Source organism: Microcaecilia unicolor, chromosome 3, assembly GCF_901765095.1.
Source record: "Microcaecilia unicolor chromosome 3, aMicUni1.1, whole genome shotgun sequence".
Classification (NCBI taxonomy): Eukaryota; Metazoa; Chordata; class Amphibia; order Gymnophiona; family Siphonopidae; genus Microcaecilia; species Microcaecilia unicolor.
The window spans coordinates 373,635,193-373,658,043 of NC_044033.1; the positions used below are offsets into that span (position 1 = coordinate 373,635,193).

At 43.6% G+C, this 22,851-nt stretch overlaps 1 protein-coding gene across 1 annotated transcript in view; it reads left to right on the forward strand.

The window, feature by feature from the left end:
* The window catches only part of NRBP1 (nuclear receptor binding protein 1), a 220,912-nt gene that overhangs the window by 177,135 nt on the left and 20,926 nt on the right, over positions 1-22,851 (forward strand).

The following is a 22,851-nucleotide window of genomic DNA, read 5'->3' on the forward strand; positions in this document are numbered from 1 at the left end:
GGCTGGTGGACGTGAGGATCATCTGGTGACTTGCCTGCCAGGTGCAAAGGTGGCGGACCTCATGCGTCACCTAGACAGGATCTTAGATAGTGCTGGGGAAGAACCAGCTGTCTTGGTACATGTGGGTACCCATGACATAGGAAAATGTGGGAGGGAGGTTCTGGCAGCCAAATTTAGGCTTAGAAAGTTGGTCCAGATCCTCCAGGGTAGCATCTTCAGAGATGCTTTCTGTTCCAAGTGCAGGACCCAAAAGAGAGGCAGAGTTCCAAAGTCTCAATGCATGTTTGAGACGATGCAGGGGTGAGGGATTAGATTTGTTAGGAACTGGGCCAAGGGAACGGTAATCCACCTAGGTTGGATGAACACAACTCCCAGCAAACAAGACTGTCTGTAGGAAGTGGGAAATGGACCAATGACTCCAGGGAGACAGGACTATGATGATAAAAGACCTGACAACTTTTAAACTAGAATGGGGGGAAAGCTGACAGTCGCCCAGGACGCATGTTCGGTGTGGAGTATCCTTGAAGGATACTATTGAAACGGACAGTTAGGGATCCAGTGCAGAGTTTCAGCAATGTTAAAAGTAGCCAGGTGTGCTTAATTAGAGAACAGGATAAAGGATGCACATTATCCTCTTTCCACTTCTAAGCAGCTTGTAAATCAAAGGGAAAAAAACACAATTGAAGTGCCTGTATACAAATGCTAGAATCCTAAAAAATAAGATGGGAGAGTTAGAATTATAGCACTAAATGATGAGGTAGATATTATGGCATCTCAGAGACTTGGTGGACAGAGGACATCAATGGAACATTGTGTTACAGGGTACAAATTGTATCGCATGATAGGATCAAATTGGAGGGGGGGTTTATGTATATTTTAGAGGGAATTGAGTCAAATAAAAATAACAGTCTACTTGACAGTGTGGAATCATTATAGATAGACTTGAAGGAGGAGTATTCTCGGAGGGGCTGTACAAGAACAAACAGATGAAGAAATGTTTGCAGAGATTAGGAAAGTTGGCAAATTGGTTCATTGCTATAATAATGGGTGATTTCAATTACCCTGATATCGACTGGATAAATTGTTACATCAGGGAGTGCCAGGGAGATAAAATTTCTAAATGTAATAAACGACTGCTTCTTGGAGCATCTGGTCCAGGAACTGACAAGAAGAGGGACCAATTTTGGATCTGGTCCTTGGTAGCATGCAGGGCATAGTGCAAGAGGTGGCAGGGTTGGGTCCCCCTGGGAAACGGTGATCAGAACACGATCAAGTTTGAGCTACTATCTGGGATGAACCTGCAAAGGAAATGTACTGTAGCTGCATTTATTTTTAGAAAGGGCGACTATAATAAAATGAGGAAAATGGTTAAAAGAAACTAAAAGGATCGGCTGCAAAGGTTATATCACTATCAGGAATCTGTGGAGGTACACCCCCAAGTACTTTAAAGTGCTCGGAGACCATGCAAGAGGAAAGTTTGGCAGCTGCTGGCACACGCATGGTAATGACAGGTAAGGTCTCTGATTTATCGAAGTTGATCCGCAACCCCGAGAAGGACCCAAAATGCAAAAGCAAGATATCAAATTAGGAACAGACTCAGTGGCCATATCTAAGTAGATAAGGATATCATCTGCAAACAAGTTAATTCTAAATTCCTGGGATCCACTTTGAGGCCCTGAACTTTATCGGTCTGCCTAATTTAATAGCAAAAGAGTTCAAGCGATAGCACAATAGCATAGGTGAGAGCGGGCAGCCTTGTCTCGTGCCTCGTCCAGAGTGAAAGCCCAGGGATAGCACTCCATTATTAAAATCTGAGCTGTGGGGTTATTGTACAAAGATCTAACACCTCCCAGAAATTCTCCATAATCCCAATTGAGGAAGCACCCAAAACAAGTAATCCCACAGGATCTTATCGAACGCTTTCTCTGCATCTAGGCTTGTAATAATAGCATTGCCTGAGATACCCTCCAGCCTCTGTAGAACTGTCAGAGCCTGGAGGACATTAGAAGAAGCGTCCCTACCCGCACAAAACCCACTTGATCCATATGTATTAATGCAGGTAGGACTTTTCCTAGCCTATGAGCCAGGATATTTGCAAAAAGTTTTATGTCTTGGTTAAGAAGTGATATCTGCCGGTAAGACCCAAACAGCTCCGCGTCTCTCCCGGGCTTAGGAAGCACTACAATATGAGCATGTCAGTCCACCCCCCCCCCGCCTCACCCGTAACACATAGATGATGACAGAGCTCCTGAAAGGGAGGACAGATCTTCGTACCCAGGATCTTGTAGAACTTGGGCCCCAGCCCGTCAGGCCCGGGCACCTTTGCTAGCTTCAAGCGTTGAATCGCCTGACATATCTCCGCTCCTGTAACAGGAGCATTTAAAGTAGCCCGCTGTTTCTGCGACAGTTGAGGAAGGGCTAGGCCCTGAAAAAAAGACTCCCTCTGCTCCCTGTCACTCACCTTTATCGTACAATGCATTATAAAACTTCACAAACTTGTTCTGTATGCCCTCTACTGCTGTTACCACTCTGCCCTCGGACGATCGAACCTTAGCTATAATCTGTTTTGCCCCTCTGCTCCTGACCAAAGCGGCTATCAGCTTCCCCACTTTATTTCCCCATCGATAGAGATTATATTATACATGTGAATGTCCTGGGATGCTGTGGCATTCAGAAGGTCATTAATCTGCCAACGTATAGCATAATATTCCCGTTTCACCCCCTCATCTCTGGTGAGAATATGCCTCCCTCTCAGTTGCTGTAACTGGTTGGACAAAGTCACCATTTGGCGATTCCGCTCCCTACGAGTTTTTGCTACGTACGCCAAAATGTGCCCCCGTAACACTGCCTTACCTGCTTCCCAATAAGTAATGGGGTCAACCGACTCAGGGTCATTGTCGAGGAGATAATTGTTCCACATCTGTGACAGGAAAGAATTAAACTCTAGATCTAAATACAATGTGGGGTTCATGTGCCACAACCACGCCTTTTGCCCCCTGCTGCCAGCGCACGTCTACCCATATTAGGCAATGATCTGAGACCGCTATGTCCACAATATCAGCTGCAACCGCCCTGAAAGGAGGAGAGGGATCTAAAAGCACATAATCGAGCCTTGCGTGTACGCCGTGCACCTGGGAGAAGAAAGTGTAGTCATGGGATTCTGGATGTAATAACCTCCAAATATCTAGCAGCCCCAACTCACGCATCAGAAAATTCACCCCCCCTATATTTCCAAACAGAAGATCTTGTTTTTGCTGGTTTACAATCTATCAAAGGGTCTGCTGGGATGTTAAAATCCCCTCCCATCACCAGCTGGTAACCACTGACCGACACCAGCTGCGCGAGGACAGAGAAAAATGAGTGAGAATACCCATTTGGTGCATATACAGAACAGAGAGCAACCTTCTGACCAGCTACCTCTCCCAACCACAAGACATATCGGCTCTCTGGGTCTTGAACCGGTTTGTGCATACTAACATGATGCTTCTTGTGAAACAAAATAACAACCCCCCTCTGTCTACTGTTAAAGGTGAAGAAACTAGCTCCCCCACCCAACCTCGCTTTAATTTTAGATGTTCCACTTGTGAGAGATGTGTCTCCTGCAAGAATAGTACATCCACTTTCATCTTAGAGCAGTAAGACAAAATCTTGGTACACTTTATAGGAGAGTGAATCCCATCAACGTTCAGTGACCCAAATCTCAAATTACTCATATGGGAAAGAGAAACCAGACATCATGCAAGCAAATAGAAATTCCGAGGCGGTGTTCCAGCTCACCGCCCCCCTCCACAACCCCAAAGAACATTGCCAATTCTGCCTGATACTCCCCAACAGAATCCCCCAGTCTCCAGGAGTGGCATGCCAACCCATTACCTCTCTTCCATGCATCCCCCCCAGCCTCCAACCTCCCCCTCCCCCCCTACACAGACATTCACTGTAGACCACTTACATCCCCCACTCATACACCCAAAGCCATCCTCCCCACATACCCCCCCCCCCTCCTCTGACTACAGTCAACCAAACTTGTGTCCATTCCCCAGCCTCCCCCTAGAACACCCAGTGCTACAATCCCCCTCCAAGGGAACTGCTCCCCTGCCCATTCTCCCCACATTTGAACCCTGACACCAAACACTCCATCCCAGCAGTTTACATTGCATTGGTGTAGCCCTCAAAGCAACCATGCAAGTATACACACTGTAGCACATAGCATGTTGTAATAAACATACTTACATGTGGACCCGCCTAAGTGCATAGTTATATTGATATAGAAATGCATAGGGGGTGCAGATGTGGATAAGGCTATAAATACAGATATAAACAAGGATATGGGCAGAGTGCCTGAAGAGCCCAACGTACAAACCCCTGAATCCCTAGGCCTCAAAAAGCAGAGGATGGAATTGGGGGGCAAGATGGCGACTGGGAGCGAGTGCTGAGAAGACGCTCCAAACCACCTACCTTAGTTTCCTGAATAGAGGTTTCCTTTCTCCTTGGCAAAGCCTAAAAGGAGGGGCAGGCAACGAGCAGGTCCTGCGGCTCCTGCTTTAACCCTTGGTGGATTCTTTGGAGTGAGGTTTTGGGCCAGGAATGTTGTCGGGAGCTGGAGCTCCACTGACCGAAGGAGCGGGGAAAGGTGAGTCGCCCTCAGTCTAGAGACAGAAACTTCTTTGAGTCCCGAACAGCGGACTACACCACACATGCCAGCGGACATGCCGGGAAGAGACTGGGAAACCCCTAGTTCCCAAGAGGCGACGGGGCCTCAAGGCATGGGACTCAACCCGGATGGAGATTCACCGATGCTAACCGCACGTGAAGTGCGAGACTCAAGGGAAGGGCAGGTCTTGACTGCGAAACAGCTAACACAGGAACAGAATCTATGGAAGAACTCACAAAGAGGACTTACCAAGTAAGTTATTTCTTGGGGAAAAACCAGAAATCACCCTAGAAGCCATTTGGGAGGCTTTAAAGAACTTGGAAGCTTTATTCTCAAAAATATTTTCCTCATTAATGGGCCAGTCTTGGTCCTTATTAAACAAAGTACCAACATTAGAAGGAAGATACAAACTTTAGACACAACAACGGAGAACAATAAGAAAGATATACAAAAATCTCAACAGGTACAAGCCAACTTAATTAAAGAAAATTTATACCTTCAGAACAAAATAGAAGCTTTGGAGAACGCCAAGGTCTAACCACACTAGACTAATAAATTTTCCAAGACAACCTTTAATAGCTCCTTTAATTACATTCAAAAGATATTTAAGTGAAGTTCTGAAGATACCAGAGAAGGGCATATCCTCCAATATCAAAAATATATTATTTGCTACCTTTATAAAAAAAAAAAAAGAGAAGGAACAAGTGGAGGATCAGGAGACTGAAAATACCATTTGATACCCTGGATCTGAACTTTTAACACAGACCTTGGAAGATAACCTAGGCTTAATACCAATGACTTTAACAGTCTTCTTTGTATTGCAACTGGACAGAGACTGGATTCTTAAACAATTTTTCCTACATAGAGAACAGCTTTTTATGAATTATTAAATAAGAATGTTTCCGAATGTTTCCAAAGCAACCCAAAAATGGCGTAAAGAATTTTTAAATGCGTCCAAAGATATACCAATTGAGTGCTCTTTTCGGTTAAATTTCCCGTGTACATGTGTAGTTAAATTTAAATTCTGTAAGTACGTTTTTTTTTAATCCCATACAATTTAATTCTTTTTTGGATTCTAAAATAGCCCTATTATCCTCTGTTCAATCAAGACCAACTATTGCATCTACTCCGTGAAATAGAAAAGATTCATGGCGCATCCCCTCAATCCCTAAGTTTTTGTAGGAAAAAATGTATCTTCAGATATTGAGTAATGCCTCTTAAGTTGTGGACTGTAGAAATACAATATAATATGGACATTTGTTAAACTTTCATTCCATAATGTATTAGTTTCCTTTTCTTTCCGTTTTCTTTTCCTCATTAATATAAGTGGAATGTAAGTGCAGAATTTCTTTTTATTATATTTTCTATATCAAGATTTATTCTTGACATTAATGTAAATAAATTTTTTTTTTAAAAAGCAGAGGGTGGAAGGTGAGACAAAACAATCCTTTGCTCTGTTTTTAGGGCTGTCAGTAATTCTGCCACACCCCTCTTGAAGGGTCCCCATGCGCTGTCCTTCATCCTGCCAAAAGATTACCCCCTGCTCACACCAGAGAGACCCGATGTGTCAGCCTTGCCATCGCTGAGCGAGTATCACACTGCCATGCAGGGGAAACAGCACGTCCACAAGGAAGCCATTTGAATTTAGCAAGCGCTTCCATACTCCAACAGTAACTTGCATTTGTAAATAGACTGCGGGTAATCAAGTGAATTTCCCACTTCCACCTGCTCCCTCACTCATTCTTAATGCAGTTTTTCCATAAAAGATTGAAGCTCTTCCGGGTTTTCCGTGAACAAACGTTCCCCTCGTGTATCACCCATACCCTTGCAGGGTATTGCAAGAAGAACTTAACCCCCTTGTTATATAGTTGGGAGCAGTATGGTGACAAGCGCCAGCGAAGCTCCGACACTCTGGGTGAAAAGTCCTGGAACACCAACACATTAGCTCCGTGATAAGCCAGGTTCCTGCACTGACGGAATTTGACCATTAGTTGAGCCTTATCAGCATAGTTAAGAATGTGGGCGATCACAGGGCGCGGTCTGCCGTTCTGCTCTTTTAGTACTCCCACGTGTTGCACCCTTTCAGCCCTCATCGTCTGCCCCTCCATCTCGAGGCCCAGCTCCTGAGGCAGCCATGACTTCACCAAGTCCCACAGGTCCTTTTCTTTCTGGCATCCCCACCAGCCTGATGTTGTTGCGCTGACTCCTATTCTCCTGATCTACTTTATTTTCTAGAACTTTGCACCTCTTTTCCAGTGCAATCAGCTGAGAGTTCATACCGGTCACGAGATCCTCCTGGCGCAAGATCCTTTCCTCTGCTTTGCTGTATGCGGTTGCCTTGCGCTGTCAGGTTCTCCTTCAATTCGTCCATGAAGCATGCAGTGTCGACAATTTGTCGTCTAACACAGCTGCATATGTTTCATGATCTCCTTGATCGCCGCTTCCTGAGTTTGTCTCCCCTGCCTGTGCCTGCCCGGTCGCCATCTTGGCCGCGTGGTGCACTCCACGTCTCTTCTGTGTTTCGCGGGGTCTTTGCTGGCGTGCCCGTAGTACCACACTCAATCACTGTCTCAGCCTTCCAAACGGCTCGTGGATGTTCACCAACACTTACAGGTGAGTAAGTAGGATCCAAAAAGGGGTGGGAAGCAGAAATAAAGCTGTTTTTTATAGCAGGGGTGAGGAGAGCAGCAATGAGACGTCGCTCAGGTTCCAGCCATCACGTAACCCCCTAGTGGATTTCATTGAGGTCATGCCACAGCTCAAACATTCCTCTGGTAGCTAATTTGGTCCAATTTTACCCTAGTGCTTTGTCATACGGACTACTGCAATGGTACATTAGCAGGGTGTAAGGGCTTTGTTTTGATAAAACTACAGACTGTCCAAAATACAGCAGTGAGACTTGTCTTCAGTAAGGCCCGGTTCGACAGCGCGAAGCCTCTTGCTAAACATCACTGGCTTCCGATCAAGGAGCGCATTGAATTCAAATTTGCACCATGGTTCACAAGATCATCAACGGGGATGTCCCAAGTTACATGCTGAATATGATTGACTTGCCAGCCAGAAATGCTGGCCCATCATCAAGATTATATCTCACCCTGCACTACCCCAGCTGGAAAGGCTGTAAGCATGGATCTATTCAGGTGTCAAGCTTTCCCTTCATCAGTGCACAACTATGAATGCACTTCCTAGAGTCATAACCAGTCAGAGAGACTACCTTACCTTTCGCATGGCACTAAAACGCATCTGTTTACCAAAGCGTTTTCCTCCGGGAACAATGTAGGACTATACATGGATCCTGTTTAGTCCTAATCTTATGTACTATTATATGTAAAGTATCCTTCTTTCTTGCCCTTCTACTCTACTATTCTCATTTGTATCTGATTTCACCCGGAGTTCTCTCTCTCTCTCTCCGGTTTATGTAAGCCACATTGAGCCTGCAAGTTTGTGGGGATAATGTGGGGTATAAATAAATTCCAGATTTGGCCTTCCCAAAAAGTATTGACCACAGATGCATTCAAGCTGTGATGGGGAGCTCATGTAGATGGGCTTCACACTCAAGGGACGTGGTCTTCCCAGGAGGTGTCCTTCCAGATCGATCCCCTGGAATTGTGGGCAATCTGGAACGCTCTAAAGACTTTCAGAGATAACAAATTATTCTAATTAAAACAATCAGGTTGCAATGTACTATGTCAACAAGCAAGGGGTACCGGATCCTACCTCTTGTGTCAGGAAGCAGTCAAGATGTGGCAATGGTCTCCAGTATGATATGGTGCTCAGAGCCACATACCTGGTGGGGAAAGACAGCTGTCTGGCAGACAGAGGGGTAGATGCATCAAGCAAACGTAAAAAAATCAGAAACGTTAAAACCTTTACCGAATTTCAAATAACGAAGCATGCTCCAAAAACACAGCCCCAAAAAGTTTGGTGCGGTATTGGAAAGAACGATGCACCAATCCCCGTCGGTAATCGGCTCGTAAAGCATGCGCAAGCAGCCAAGCGTTATGCTGGCTGCTCTGCGCATGCCAGAAACGTTCAAAACAGTCAAATCGCAAGCACATGGCTCCCAAATCAAAATAAAAATAAAAAAGGATCGGGAGGGGCAAGGGCGCTCATCAGGAGCGTCCTGTACGGACGGCCTTGCCCCCCCCCCCCCCCGCTGCTTCCCACTTTCCGCCGCTCCCCCCACCCCGAAAAAGCAAACTTCTAGAAGCCCCTGCCCCCTCCCTTCCTCACTACTCTCTCACCTCAGCTCCGCCTCCCGACATCCTCCGTCCGTGCCCCACCCCCTTTTGGGGTCGTCGCCGCCATTCCCCTCCTCCATCGGGCCCCCTTCCTCTTACCGGGCCCGTGCAGCGCCTCTCTCCTCTGTCTGAAGGCGCTGCACGGGCAAGAAGAAAGCTGAATCAGCTGATGCCTGCCTTCGCGAGGCGCGTCTTTCTCCTGCTGCGCCCGCCCCTGTCTGACGTCAGTAACCTACGTAGGTTACTGACGTCAGACAGGGGCGGGCCCAGGAGGAGAAAGACGCTCTATCGAAGCTAGCGAAGGCAGGCATCAGCTGATTCAGCTTTCTTCTTGCCCGGCAGCGCCTTCGGACAGAGGAGAGAGGCGCTGCACGGGCCCGGTAAGAGGAAGGGGGGCCGATGGAGGAGGGGAATGGCGGCGACGACCCCAAAAGGGGGCGGGGCACGGACGGAGGATGTCGGGAGGCGGAGCTGAGGTGAGAGAGTAGTGAGGAAGGGAGGGGGGGCAGGGGCTTCTAGAAGTTTGCTTTTTCGGGGTGGGGGGAGCGGTGGAAAGTGGGGAGCAGCGGGGGGGGGGGGCAAGGCCGTCCGTACAGGACGCTCCTGATGAGCGCCCTTGCCCCCTCGCCATCCTTTTTTTATTTTTATTTTTTTATGTGTTTTCTGAGGTCCTTTGGACCAATCACAGCGCTTTTAGCTCTGCTAATGCGCTGGGATTGGCTCAAAGTTTGTTTATTTTTTCACTTAACACTTTTTCCTGGCACAGAGCTGTCCTAACGAGAGGTCCAGACCTCTCGTTAGTTTTCCTGCCTTTTTCCTGCGTAAAGGCAATCGGAAAAGGTTAGTGCATGTCGTTTCAATGGGGTTTTCACACTAATTGCTCATCTCCATTCCGTTTTCGTTAGCTGCTACTACCGTCGAAAAATAGGCTTTAGTGCATGGAAAGGATCGGAAATTCTTCCTTAAGGGCTCATTTAACGATGAAAAACGTTTAGTGCATCTGGGCCAGACTGAGCAGGATTATGCAACCACATGAGTGATGTCTCAATATGAGTCTAGCCCATGGGATCTTAGTGTGTGGCATCCTCTCGGTGGACCTCATTGGCACTCATCTGAACAAAGTCCTGGGTTCTGTTCCAGACCAGATCATACAGCAGACTAGCATCAGATGCCTTTCTCCATTTTGGGGGAGGGGGGGGGGAGGTCTCCTGTATGCATCCCTCTCATAGGAAAGACTTAGTTGAAACTCACGCAAGATCAGGTAACCATGATCTTAATCGTACCCTACTGGCCAAGGCAGATCTGGAGTTGTTCACGAAAGATCTGTGGAGATTGGACTGTTCCGACCTTCATCATACAAAACAAGTGCCCCTTCTGCATCCCAGTCTTTAGACCCCTGGCCCTCATGGCCTGGATGTTGAGGGCATAGAGTTTGCTTCCTTGCAACGCCTGAGAGTGTCTTCAGGATTTTTCTGGCTTCCAGGAAAGATTCCACTAAGAGGTGTTAGACAAGAAGGTTGCTATCTGGTGTGAGGGCAAGTTCCTAGATCTGCTATCTTGTCCTACACAAAAACTGCTTAAGAACCTCTTCCACTTCTCCGAGTGTGGTTAAAGTCCAACTGTGCAAGAGTTCACCTCTCTGCAGTTTGTGCTTCTCACCATCAGGTGGAGGTCAAGTCCATCTCTGTACAGTCTCTAGTTGTTCGCTTCATGTGAGGTTTGTTGATGAAGCCCCCTCTCAAACCTCCCATGGTGTCTTAGGATCTCAGTGTGGTCTTTACCCAACTGATGAAATCTCCTTTAGAGCCACTAGACTCCTGTCATCTGAAGTACCTGATCTGGAAGGTCTTGTTTTTGGTGGCAGTCACTTGATCTCGCAGAGTTAGTGAGCTTCAGGCCCTAGTAACTGATCCACCTTACACTAGATTTCATCATAACAAGGTAGTTCTCTGCACACATCCTAAGTTTCTTCCTAAGGTGGTGTTGGGTTCCATCTTAACCAGTCTATTGTTCTTCCAACATTCCTGGCAAAAGTGCACTGCATACCTTGGACTACAAGTGAGCCTTTAGCCTTCTATCTGAAGCAGGACTAAAGCCCATTGGGAAACACACTTTATTCAGTTAATTGATTTTAGTTCTCCATTCCTCCTATTTTTTGAGTAACATAGTACGATAGTAACATAGTAAATGATGGCAGATAAAAACCTGAACGGTCCATCCATTCTGCCCAACAAGATAAACTTATTTTACATGGTATGCAATACTTTATATGTATTCCCGAGTTGATTTGTCCCTGCCTTTCTCAGGGCACAGACTGTAAAGTCTGCCCAGCACTGTTTCTGTACTAAACGTTCTGACGCTAACGTCGAAGCCCCTTAAAATTTACACTCCAGCCCATCCATATCTATTTAGGCACGATCAGGGCACAGTCCACAGAAGTCCGCCCTGCACCGGTTTTACTCTCCAAATACCGGCGTCACCACCCAATCTCCGCTAAGATTCCATAGTTCCATTCCTTCTAAACAGGATTCCTTGTTTATCCCACACACGTTTGAATTCCATTACAGTTTTCAACTCCACTACCTCCTGCGGGAGGGCATTCCACATACCTACCACCCTCTCCGTGAAAAAATATTTCCTGACGTTACTCCCAAGTCTGCCCCCTTCAACCTCAATTCATGTCCTCTAGTTCTACCACCTTCCCATCTCCAGAAAAGGTTTGTTTGCAGATTAATACCTTTCAAATATTTGAACGTCTGTATCATGTCACCCGTTTCTCCTTTCCTCCAAGGTATACATGTTCAGGTTGGCAAGTCTGTCCTCATACAGTTTGGAATGCCAAATCCCATACCTTAGTTGTAGCTTTTCTTTGCACCGCTTCCAGTCTTTTTACATCTTTAGCAAGGTACGGCCTCCAAAACTGAACACAGTACTCCAAGTGGGGCCTCACCAACGACTTGTAGAGGGGCATCAACACCTCCTTTCTTCTGCTGGTTATACCCCTTTCTGTGCAGCTTAGCATCCTTCTGGCCACAGCCGTCGCCTTGTCACATTGTTTCTTCCACTTCATATCCTCCGACACCAACCCACAAAAACTTAGACGTTTTGAGCTAGACCTGTTTTTTATAACGAATAGCTGTAGTGGGAATTGAACCCACTTCCCCAGGATCAAAGTCTGCTGCATCAACCACTAGGCTACTCTACTCCACAGTTGGCTAGCAGATTGCCTCCACTGAGGAGATATGCAAGGCTGCAATGTGATCATCAGTGCACTCAATCACGTTTCATTACTGCCTCGAGTAGAATACCCAATACTGTTGTTTTGGCCAGACAGTCCTGCAGAATTTGTTTGGTGTCTAAAATCCAACTCCACCCTCCTAGGCCCATTTATATTCAGTTCCAAGCTGCACTTCCACAACCAGTTTGTATATAATATCAGATTGGTTCAATGTAGTCTTGCTGTTGCAAGACTCTATTGTCCTATTGTTTTTTGGTGAACCTGGTGGCAAACATGCGCCTCCACATATACATTAACTTTACTTGAAAAGGAGAAAGGAAGATCAAATCCTGGCATTACTGTGTAACTACTTGTTGTTAGAGTTGAACCTGAAAGGGAACTACTTGGAAGCATTACCAGTTGCAGCATTGGAATTTAGAGGATTTAGGAAAGATCCTATGGTTGACATACATTCATCTTGAACCCTAACTCCTGTCAGATCCATCTCCATAACAAACTATAAATATATTGCCTCTAGAGGGTATCTTCTACCCAGGGTTTGTACAACAGATGTCCAGGGAGATAGTTCCATCGCCTCCTGCAGAGTAAATGCTAAAGACACATGTATTCAACTTTTTAAACTTTGTCTTTGGAAAATTTAGTTTGGGGAAGAATTATGAGAGCGCCTCCAAAGAATCTTAAACCACAAAAAATGTTTAGGAAATAAGTGCTAGAAATACTAAACTGTTGACCAAGCTACATCTTTAAGCATATTACTTTTCTTTTAAAGGAGGGTTTTGGAGTTCGATCATACGTATCTCAGCAAATTTGTTTTCTTAGATATCACCAGGGCTTAATCTGTGCCAGAACATGAGGACAGGGTTCCAGAACTACTTCAGCTGGAAGTGAGTCTGGTCTACTGGATCTTAAAACTGTAATCACCAGCAGTGAAAATTGTGTGGCCACTAGAAGACAATGCAATCTGTACTCTTGGGGAAATTCTGAGCAAATATTTGAGAGCTCTGTGGACTATATTTGAAAATGCTGCAAAATTCTGCATTGTCTTGTAGTATGTTTTATACACAATTTTCCCATCCTAAGGCTTGAAATATTCCTCCTTCCGTTTCCCTAAAGCTCCAGCCTCACTAGTTCCATTTCTCACTCCAACTGCAGTTCTGTCTCCCTCTAACCCTCAGCAAGAGTCCTAATTCTCCTCCCAAAGTTGTCTCCCACATGCAGTGCCCAATCTCTCCCTCCCTCCCAGACACACACACCTACCTCTTATTCTTCCTCTTTGGCTATCATTTGTATCTCTCTCCCATCTTCCCCATGGCACACCTTCAAGCTTGATTTTCCCCCACACTAGTGGCACACTCTTCAGCTTTCTCTGCCATCTCACCCATCTCCATGGTGCATACTGTTTCTCTGCCCCCTCCCAAAAATCCTAATGACACACTCAGCTTTTGCTGCTTCCCCTCCCCAAACCCCAGGCCCTGCTCCCACTCCTTGGTGCATTTACCTTGTTCTGCCGCTCCTTCTACCTTCCACCTTTCCCCATCGCACATTTGCCTTGCTCTGCCACCACCCTCCTCCTGTCCCACCCTCTCCAGTGACACATTCACCTTTGCTTGCCTGCCCCCCCTACCCCATTGTACACTTATAACAGATGATACTGGCTCTCCCCCTCCCCTACAGAGATTGGGGGCAGGAGGAGGAGGAAGTGAACTGATGCACATTGGGTCACTTCCTTCTCTGCTGGCTTAGATTCAACTGTGTGTTAACCACAGGAGCCCTATGGTTTACATAAACTAGTCTAAGCCAGCAGAGGGAATGTGCAGTGGTTCACTTCGTCATTCTCCTGCAGCATCTCTGTAGGAGAGGGGGACAACAAACTGGGAAGAGATCTGATGGTGGCAGATTCACAAAATTCTATAGGGCTGGGAAATTCTGCGCTGTGCAATTGCACAGAACTCCCCTGGAAGGGGGATGAGCTTAACCAAGATGGCTGCCTGTTGAATTGCACCATAAAACACCATTCTTCCTGTTTTCTTTACCAATGCTGAAAATGAAGTCTGAGACCCGGGTTTTCCCTGTTGAACGCAGTTAAGGGTCAACATTACCTGGACCGATAGATGCCTTTGTAGTTCGTGGTCCGATTTGAATACCTCTGAGCAGTGTTCCGCTGGGGGTGGTAACGTGGCAGAGGTTTGCTGTACCTTCTGAAATTGGTCAGCTTTTCTCTGGAGGACCGGATTCTACTGGTACAGCAGCTGCTGTTAACATTACTAGGAGACGATCCTCAGATGTTTAGCAAGGAAAACCAGTCCCAGATTTGCATGGAGGTAGAAAAACTTGTAATTTCTGGGGAACAGGGTTAATGCTAATGCCGCAATATCAGGAGTTTAGACATTCAGGAAAGGAGTCCTCGAGGGAAAGGTGGAGCCACAGGTTCTGAAATTATTTCCCCAGGGCCTAGGACTGAGCTAACCCCCCCCCCCCCCCCCCCCCCCCACTAAGATGTGAGTCTTTAATTTGGAGGCTATTTCCACCCTTCAGACTTCACTGGGTACTTGGATACAAAACTTAGTTTCAACCTGTGATTCGATGGTGTTAAATGTTGGCTTTAAAGAAATGTGCCTGATCTGGAAATTAAAACTGGATCCTATGGGAGTAAGTTTGAAACTTTGGAGACCTAAGATGAAACGGGTGAGAACTTAAAAGTTGAAAACTTGGAAAATGCTGTCAGATGTCAACATATTAGACTAATCAATTTTCGTAAAACTTATTCTGTTTAAGAGGTTTTTCTGACGTGTTAAATGTTCCAGAAGCTTCTATCCTTCATCAAAAATAAAGGTTTTTCTATAGATAATTTAGACCTCACTAGCTTCTGAGTGATCAGATACAGAACTTTGGTCCCACCAAAACTACTGGTTCAGTAAGCTTGAGACTCAAAGCTATTAATTTATACAGTCTGTTTATGGATTAAAGTATGAATGTACCCTGATGTATCAAGAGTGATGAGAAGAAAAGGCAGTTTTTAATCTTGAGACTGCAATTGTGAACAGTTGGGGTGACCTTTACCCAACCTTACTCATGCAAATTATGGTCACTCTTCAGGTGTACGATTTGATTCAGTGCAGTTGATTACTTTTTTTGTCTAGTAAGGTAAAGGTTTCCTCTAGCGTTCCTCAATGATTGTCATCCTAGAACCTGCAAATTTGAAGTATTTGGGAAATCTCTAGGCATCTTTTTTGATTCCTTATATTTTTTTCTCATTTCTGTGACTTTGCTTCGTTACTCTCCCCTCCTTAAATTGTGGGCTAACAGTTAATGTTTTCCTATGTTTAATAATTATTTCATTTTAACTTTGGTTAATATGTTAGTCTTTTTTGGTAAGATTATCATGATAGTTTTCTAAATTGATAAAAAGTTTTAAAAAAAATGACCCCAGGAGTAATCAATAGCTACTTTTGTAATGACTCTGCAGTGACATTTGCTACTAGTTTGTATTCCCCCTTAATACCATCTTGGGAAGCTGATATAAAGCTGGTTGTAGTAATCAACAATGCTGATGACAAGACTGCATGTTACTGTTTGCAAAGCAGAAGCATTCAAAAATTAATGAATTGCTTTATGGAGCATAACCATCACTGAACTGCTTGAATCTGAGGTCAACAAGTAGCGTTTTAATTCAGTTGAATTGTTTGCTAGTTCAGCTTACGAAAACATGGTATTTTAGTTCCCTTAAAAATAGTAACTGTTGGAATAGAAGGAAGATTCAGGCAAACATGCATACATCAGTAGAGGATAAGGGCTCTTAACAGAAGCAGAACTAATGTTAGTTACAAATTTCAGCAGTGATAATTGTAGCAAGTGAGAAATTATGATCAGCTTGCTCTTTGCTGGATAAAGCTGAATTGGCATTTGTTCATACCATAACTTTCTAGGCTTGATCTTTGCAAGCTGCGACTTTTAGATATGTCTTTAAAGTGCATCAGATAACTTCAGTTGCCACAGACTTTTTATTTTTATTTATTTATTTTTAGATTTGCTCACTACTTTTCAGTAGTATCTCAAAGTGAGTTACATTCATGTACACTGAGTATTTCTGTGTCCCTGGAGGGTGCTCAATGTAAATGCACTGCACACTTATTAGTAGGTTGTGGGGTTTGGCAGCATGTGTCATAGCCTTCTCCTTGGAGGAGACAACTCCTGTAGCTGCTCAAATTATATTGCAAAATCTCTTGCCTGTGTGTTTTTTTTTTTTTTTTTTACATGGAATGGCTCCAGTTCACTTAAAATAAATTGTCAGTGTTGGTTGCTGGTCATGCTTTACATTCACAAGGAGGAAGGTATTGATATGTATTTAGGAAATTTAAGACTTTCAAAGATATGGAATTGGAAGTGGTCATAGAACAGAATTTTGCAGGAGCTTGGTCTTATGATTTTTAGATATACTTTGATAGGACTTTTCTGTTCTGATTTGACCTTTGACATTAGGTTATAGTGAGAGGTTTAACTTGAGTGAGTATTGTTTTTTAAATGTAGCATTGTGGTTGGGTTTTAATGGTATAGAAAGTTTTAGCTGTGTGGAGTATAGGTTGCTGTTCAAATTATTTATTGGGGTTCATGTTTATTATGAAAGATATATGAAGGTCAGGGTACATTGTAGTTAATTGTAAGTAGTACGAATGGTCATGTATTTCAGGGCTGTGAATGTTTTAAATGGTGTTTCAATTTAGCTCTAACTTCAATGGTAGCTCAAGGTGTGTTACATTCAACTATAGTAGGTATTTACCTGTTCTTAAGAGGGCTTAATTTTGTACCTGAGGCAGTAGAGGGTAACGTGACTTGCCCCAGGTCATAAGAAGCATTAGTGGAATTTGACCCCTGGTTTTCGGCATGCTGCTGTTACATTTGACTTGGCTTATAACTTATCTTTTCTCTTTAGGAGTGATGGGATAGAAACAGATTCCGTATCAAAATGATTTTAGTCAAAACCAAAACACATTGTTTTGGTCTGGATGAATTGGATTCAGTTTCTTGTGTTTTCTGATAACTAAGGAAGCAGTTAGGAAAATCCGCCAAGAAATAGACATAAAGGCCATAATCCTAGTAAGAAAATAAAACATCCTAACAGACATCCCGTTTCCTGGAGGTCTTTCCACTGTTCCCCCCCCCCCCCCCCCCCCCCAAATCTGGATTGTTGTACCAAATATGTGCCCTTAAAGATGAGACTACTAAGAGTCATTCAAAAGTCTTCAAGCAAAAGATGCTTGCCGTTTGATTTAACAGTTGCATTCTCTGCATTGGGGGAATGTTTTTCCATATATCTGGTAGCTATGACATTATTAAAATTGAGGTAGGGACAAAAGGTCATGATCCTTATACTTTATTAAGGCAGCTAGTGTTCTTATCCCACTGAAGATTTCAGGAATCCATTAGACCATTGGTTCTCCATCCTGTCTTTGGAACATACTCAGTCTAATGGGATTTCAAGATAACCATAGTGAATATGCTTATGAGATTTGCGAGTACTGCTGCTGCTTTCAGATGTCTCATACATATTCATTGTACATACTCTGAAAAAGATTGTGTGCCAGAGGACTGGATGAACACCTGTATGAGGCAAAGGTTTTCTGCAGTTCTAATAATTCAGAAGCAAGGCATGTAAATCTTTATTCCAAGATTGAGTCTGTAGTCTTTGTGAACTGGATGTTGAGATGGTAATAGGTAATCTTGTATTGTCTGAGGAGTGCATCCTTTTTCCAGCTCCTAAAAAGTATTCTGCCAGCTGGTCAGTTTCAAGTGGAGATGGTTTGATTGCCATCTGATGTGAAGAAATATCCTTAAATTATTATTGCTACATACAGGCTGCCGAATTCATCTATCTGGTTCTGGCTGAAAATGTTACAATTTACCATAATGCAGTTGAGAGAGCACTACTTACAAGGGAGTACTCTGGAGCTTTCTTCAACTGATTCTTTCCTTAAAGCTGCCATAGCTACCAGATATATGGAACCTCAAAATAAAGCCAGCAGATAGGATGTCACTTTGAGCTACATTAGCCTTTAGTGTAAGTTATGTAAGTTGCTGTCAAAGCAGGGTAGACATCCATATTATCCCAAGTACTTGCCTAAGATGTAAGATTAAGCTTCTCCAACCTACGGCCTGTGGGCCACAACACAGCCCACCAAGCATTTTCTTTGGCATACAAACTCGGCAATTCTTTTTGATGGGAAAACGCAGATTTTTGTTGTAGGATCCCATGACTTATTCATCTGTGAGCTTGAGCTGCATGGCACTGGAAGTTTGGGTTGGTCTTGTGGTTTCAAGTCTCATGAACTAGAGTTGCGGTGGGGAAGCAGGGATTCCACAGCAAGAATCTGCAGCTGATAGGTGAGAGGGAGGGGTACATAGAGAGTGGGTGAAGGGGGGGTGGATAGCAACACAGTAGACAACAGCAGATAGAACTGAATGGTCCACCTGTTCTGCCCAACAGTCACACTCAATTCATGATTAAAAACCAACATGTGGTATAAAATACTTGTTCATGGACTTTCTTTGCCATTTCTGAAACATAGACTGTAGAAGTCCGCCTGGCATTGTCATTAAATTCCAACTACTGGAAGCCCACTCCAGCCTATCCTAATCTGTCTTTTCATATACAGAGGACAGATGGTAGAAGTCCGCCCAGCACATTTCAATTACTGAAAGCAGAAAAACACATGCAGTGCCACAATATTAAGTATAGAACTATTTACACATAAAGGAAAACTGCCACACTGTTAAGTGAAACTGAAGAAAGGCAGCACAGGAAATTGAGAAGCTGGACAATGTATATGAAACCAAAAACAAACAAGGACAGAATATATTTGCTGTTTGTAAAATGATGCCTCTAGAGAGCCAGTCTTTAGTATGGCAATGGATATGGGGAGAAGGGAGTGAATTCAGCAGCACTGAATATTGCTCTCTGGTTTTAATAATCTCCAGTAATGATCTCATACTCAACTGATATCAAGGTAAGAACACTGGTCCAGGAGTCATATTTCAGATGAATATTCTGAAGGCAGCTAATGTGTGTGTGAGAGAGAAGGGGGTGGATTTGGGGAGGGGGCAGTACATGAGAGCGTGTGTGCCTGAATACATGCTTACACCTGTCTTAGTCCTCTGAACCTTACAAAATAAGTGTGGCCCCCTGATTAAAAAAAAAATAAAAAAGTTGGACAAGCGTGTGTTTATCTGTAATGTTGTTCAATCTTTATCCACATATATGCAAGGGAGAGGATGCACATTATACACACAGTTACAAGAGAGCTGTTCTTTCATATAGATCAGACAAAGACCAGAAAACAAAGGGCTGGGTGCAGTTTTCTGTATAACTGAGGCCTGGCTAGATCAAAACAAAAAATATCTTTTCTAATTCTCTGGGTGTCATTTCTGGTAACCATTTGCATCTGAAGAAGAAAGTGGAAGAGTAGCCTATTGGTTTAGAGTAGCACACTGATAGCTAGGAAAACCAGAATTCAAACCCACTGATGCTCCTTGTGACCTTGGGCAAATAATTTAAACAATCCATTGCCTCAGGTGCAAAACTTAGAGGCACTTTTACTAAGCTGTGGTAAAAAAAAAAAAAAAAGTGGCCTTAGCATGCCCTTATGCAGGGTTTTCCCATAGGCTAAGACCATTTTCTTTTTACCACAGCCATAAAACTGGCCTTTTTGTATTAATGCATTGAGTGACTAATTGCATCCTTCTCCAAGAATTCTGCAATTAGTCACTCAGTGCTGCGTTCCACATTTCTTCCTATTAGAAAATAGGCTCTCTTCCTATGGGGGTCCCCGGTTGCTAGCCTTTGGCCCATTTGAACTACACTTCCTAGCTACGTCTGCTCCCAGCAGACTGTAGCTTTTGGATTGTATCCCAGGTCCTTAACCTTGGCTAGATGACCTGTATGTAACTTACCTTGAACGATTACTGAAAAGACCCAAATTAAATAAAAATAGGCCTGTTTCATTTAGCTTATATCTGACAACTTATCTAGTACTTCAGCATCAGCCCTGGTTAATGGGTTCAGGTCTTTGAAAAACTGTCTATCCCAAGCTGACTGATAAACCTTGCACTGAATTTAGCCTTGTTTGGTGAAAACTTTAGGTGATAAAATCAAGTATTTATTGAATGGCCCTTGAGCATTTGCCCTAGCATCAGAGACTATTGTCCTATAGGTGAATAAATGTATCCCAATATAGAAGCATCTTATTTAGGGAAAGGTTTGGGTACTTATTTTGTAGCTGGGGCAATGGAGGGTTAAGTAACTTGCCCAGAGTCAGTGGGAATTGAACCCAGGTTCTCAGACTGGTGCACTAAGTTACTCCTCCACTATCTGAACAGTTTTGTCCTACTCAAATCCTGCTCTATGCATCTGGTACACTGCTTTTCTTCCAGACTGGCACAAAAGGTCTGGATGTCACTTTAGGTACATTCCTCCCAAAATATCTCAGCTGGTTTTTGCCTATTATATTCCCACATCCAGCTTCTTGAAGTTTATCTATGCATGAAGATACAAAGAACCTGTTTCCATTACAAGAGAGGAATCTGGGGCAATACTAAAGATATTTCCTCGTCCTGAAGACAGGCTCTCTCATGTTGAACCTGAGGCAACCTTTCTCATCAGAAGTTCAAATTTTTATTTTATTATGATGTACCACCTTTTTTAATTCACTCAAGGCAGTGTACAGTAAGAATAAATCAAACATGATCAATAGGCAAGTACAGCAGTAAAAGTAATAAAAAAAAAAAAACCCAATACAAAGTATGGCATAATACACTACTTACAATGTCAACACAATATGTAATAGAACATTTTAATTGACAGTGAAGGGTATATGCAAAGTAAGGCAACTAATTTAAATAAAGTTGCACATGAGGTCAGAGAGATGGTTAACATATAAATAGGAAAGAGAGTAAGAGAAAATAAAGTGACTAATTTAAAGAAAGGTGCACATGAGGTCAGAAAGATGGTTAAATATTATGTCAGCTAGGGTAGGAGTGGATAAACATGTCTTGCTGCAGTAGGTGCAGCCCATGTCACTCCTTTTGTGTGTGAGTGAGACTAACAAGTTAGTTACTTTTTCCTTTACCATTCTCTTTCCTGGAAAAGGGGACAGCGATTGGATTCTACAGGATGTCTATACACTAATTCATATCAAATGCAGGCAGTACCCCCCCCCCCCCCTTGAAGAATTACCATTATCATAAAGTTGTCTTGTTCAGACTTTACTTCAACATCCTGGGTGTAAAAGATTTACACAAAAAAAATTGTTTGCAATTGGGACGAATAGGCTGAAACTTGAATTTTGGAAATGATGGGAACTGCATAACTCAGGACTGAGTTTAGCCATGTAGTATTATTGTATGCTTATTGTTTTGTGAAAATATACATGGATTATTTTCAGACATGCATTTTTGATGCATAGTGTTAGCGTTTTCAAATTGTTTTGAGTAGGTAGGCTATAAATGTGCTAGCAGTAACAATAAATAGAAAGCTGATTAATTGAGCACATGTTATTATCTAAATAGATGAACACTGGTGTCTAGAATAAAACTGAAAATGTGATATAATTCTTCACAAATAGTGCTTCAAAAATTTGGGAGATGATAGATATCAATAAATACCGTTTAGTGACTCAAGGGCTGATGCTCAATGTTCACAATAGAGCCCTCACTCTACCATGAAATTAGCACCAAAAAATGAGTGCAAATTACTGTCATGTTAGAATTGTTGCAGTAATCTGCGGCTTGGCACTGAATGTCAACTTTCTAGTTGGTATCTGAGCAGCGATTGCCTCTGAAGATGACAGGAAAGTTGAAGTAAAAAAAAAAAAATGCTGTGGCCGCCCCCCCCTCCCCCCGTGCGTATGCACGCAAGTCAGAAAGGGAGCACACACACCTAACAATAGTTCACACAAGTTTGATGGCTTTCTTATTGTGAGCATGGCCTATACAGCTTAGGTTATACCACATGCATAAAGTCAAAGGTAAAAATGTGCGCATAATTTTTCATGCGCATATGGGCCAGCAAAAATTAAAGAACATTTCTGTGGCATGTATCAGCCCCTCCAGAACTCACCACCTTCACGCATCTCTTGTCTAGTGGCAATCGCCCTGCCCTCACATGACCACCCCCTAAAAACAAAATGCCCTGGAGGTCTAGTGGCTCACTGGCACCCCAGCCCCCTCTCTCCCACACACATTCCCTGGTAGTCTAGTGGTCCTCTCCCTTTCCCCCCCCCCCCCCCCCCCCCAAACCAGGTCCCAGAAAATACTCCCTGGTACACTAGTGGACCAACTACCCACCCCATGACCTGAAGCCCTTCAAACAAGGTAGGAGCAATGCCCACTTGCTTCTGCCTCTAGGCACCATTATCTGCAAAATGGCAGTGCCCTGCGCATTGCTTCTTAGGATGCACTGGATGGGGCTTGTTTATCATGTAAAAGAGAACTCTTAAAACCAGGCCAAAGCTGTGCTAATGCTTTGTGCCTTGGCCCCTGACTTATCAGTAAAAGATTTAATCAATAGTCCTTTATTAAAAAAAAGTAACACTGATATCAGTTGCTTCAGATATCAAAGTTTATTCAGTCCAAAACAGCTTAACACACAAGCATTGTGACATGAAAAGATTTCTTTGGATAGAAGAGTTAAGGTCAATCCAGAATGGCTTACCTCTTGTCTCTAAAGAAAC